This window comes from Physella acuta, unplaced genomic scaffold (assembly GCF_028476545.2).
Source record: "Physella acuta isolate Inbredline_101_S28 unplaced genomic scaffold, ASM2847654v3 ptg001638l, whole genome shotgun sequence".
NCBI lineage: Eukaryota > Metazoa > Mollusca > Gastropoda > Physidae > Physella > Physella acuta.
The window spans coordinates 2,738-5,442 of NW_026733152.1; positions in this window are offsets into that span (position 1 = coordinate 2,738).

The window sequence follows — 2,705 nt, forward strand, 5'->3', positions numbered from 1 at the left end:
TGGGTCACAGTGATCGGGCACTAGGTACAGCGGTACAAATGAAGCGTGTGTTTTAGTTATTTAATGAAGGTGGAAATTAGGCGAAACTAGTGAATCAATCAAGAATTTCCAGTCGGTTTTAGTTTTATCACGTCGTTAGGCTAAAGTAGAGAGAAGGTTAGGGTTAGTGGAGGCTAAGCAGGTAGGATTAGCTTTCAAATAACAATTTATATGAATACAATAAACAAAAACGACGTCACACTGGGCCTTATTTGAGGGGGTCGGCGAGGTCGGGTCGGTAAAGCTGATGGTTGCTGAAAATTGCCGTGTTCGAACACCACCACCCTTCCCCCCCCTCCCTCCTACTGTCCCACATCGTAACAGATACAACGCGGCTGCTGAGTTACGCCCCTCTAATTCAAGTCTTCGCCTTTTATTTTTATTTTTAAATTTACATTAAGGTTAATACGTCCCATTTCTTCACCCTGGTACCAGTCAAGGTCATACCACCCCCATCCCCCTTCTTAAGGGTCACTCAAAAATGACGTCTCGACTTTTAACAACATTTTTAGCGTGGCATTTACGGACGACCCCCCCCCCTCCCCGGGTATCTTCTCACGTCACTAGGTTTCCCCCCCCCCCCCAGCAAGAAAGATGCAGATGATACCCCAGGGAGACAAACATGACCCAGCACCGCATCTAATGACGTGTCAACACAGTGGCCTACTGGTGGCAGGGAAATATTTGCAGAACGGCGGCAAACTCTTCACGTCCTACGCCATCATTCGTGGGGGGGGGGTAGTAGAGGCAATTACGTCGGCATATGTAGGTGGAGTTAGGACATTACCCTCACCCCCGTCAGAATCACCCTCCCCCCTTTAGAATCATTACCCCCTGTCATTAACCCCCTCCCATGATAATTACCCCCATCCTTTCCACTTTCCATGCAGAATAACCCTAACCCCAAATATGTAGGCGGAGCAAGGACATTACCACCCACCCCCTCGTCAAAATTACCCCCCCCCGAATCACACCCTGGTAATTCCCCCCCCCCCCCCCCTTTCCATGCAGAAGAACCCTAACCCCAAATCTATAGCTAACCTTTATAACCCCAACATCAACCCTAACCCCAACTCTAAACCTACTTCTAACCCTAACCCTGACCCTGACCCCAACACAATAGATTAGTTTAGAATCAAGTGGTGGGTTGAACCAGTTGACCAATGGCACAAGGACTTGTTCTTTACTTGTTCTTCATACAAGTTCTTTATACAAGTCCTATACACACCATAACAATTTCCATTTACAATTTTGTTCACCCAATTCATACATAAGCAAATTCCAAAGTGGCGAACATTATTTTGATACACTAGTTCTAAAGGCAAGTTTCAAACAGAAATTCATTTTATAAATCCATGTAAACAATTTGTACACATGTTTCTTATAAATACATAAATTGAACAAAAAAAAACTCGAAATAGTCCAGAACTTTTAAAAAATGATATTTTAAACGTGGGTAAGATTACTTTTCGTAGAGGTCCAAATTTGAGTCAACATGTGTCAATATTTGTGTGTTTAACAGCGGATCTTTTTTAAAAAAATGCGGCAGACGCTTTTTTTTTTAAAGAAAATCTTTTAGTTTCGACTATCTCCAGAAAGTGAACTATGTCCTTACTTAATATTCACATAAATCATATCATTCTTCCTTATCTATTTTTAGCCAGCGTTATCGCGTATCTCATTTGAAGAATTTTCATAGGCGGATCTAGAGGGGGGGGGGCATATGGGGAACACTATGCTCATCCCTTTTTGTTTTCCTAACTTGAATCAGGTACCCACCAGAGCTGGGTGGACTCAGGGACGTCATACAGACTCGAGACTGGGATCCGAACACGAGACTTTTGGGTTTGCAGTCGTAAGCTCTACCATTCGACCATACATTCAACACACACACACGCACTCACGCACCCACACAGTCGTCTAGTGCCGCCAATAGCTACTGTGCAGACCAGCGGTTCTTAATCTGGATTCGGCCGAACCCCAAGGGTTGGGTGAGTCAACCACAGGGGTTCGGCGAATGAGTCTCACGGGTTCGCCGGATGTCAAGACACCCCCCCCCCCCCACACACACACATATGATTGACGGTCAGTGAGGACGATACAAGTATGAAGAAGGGTTCAACGAATGCGCGTATGAAACTGGTGGGGTTGCTGTACCTACACAAATGTAAAGAACCACTGAAGTATGCCAAGATTCTAAAAATAGATAACAACACGGAGGCCGCTACAGAGCAGATTCCAGACACTTCTTGAAACTTCTTCCTTCTCCAAAACCGAACAAACTCTGATAACAGTTGTCTAAGAAAAAAACGAGTGATATGAAACATGTAATGTAGGCTAAATGTCCAGGTAACTAGACAACGTTCTCAGTTTCTTCCAGGTATCTCTTCGGGGGAGGGGTGGGGCTCCGACCCCCCCCCTCCCCGAAGAAAGTCCACCGCCACACCCTCTCCCCCGAACGAAATATAATTTATATAGAAAAAGTATACTTTTACAAGTGTCCGCCCGCACCCCCCCCCCCCCTCCCCGAAAATATCAAGTGCCCCACCCCCCAGGAGAAAAAAGTCTGGAAGAAACACTGAAAGTTCAGCTTGCTATAACAAAATGCACCCATATGTAAGTTTAATGATGTGGTTTCTATATCACTTGAAAACACTTCTAAAATG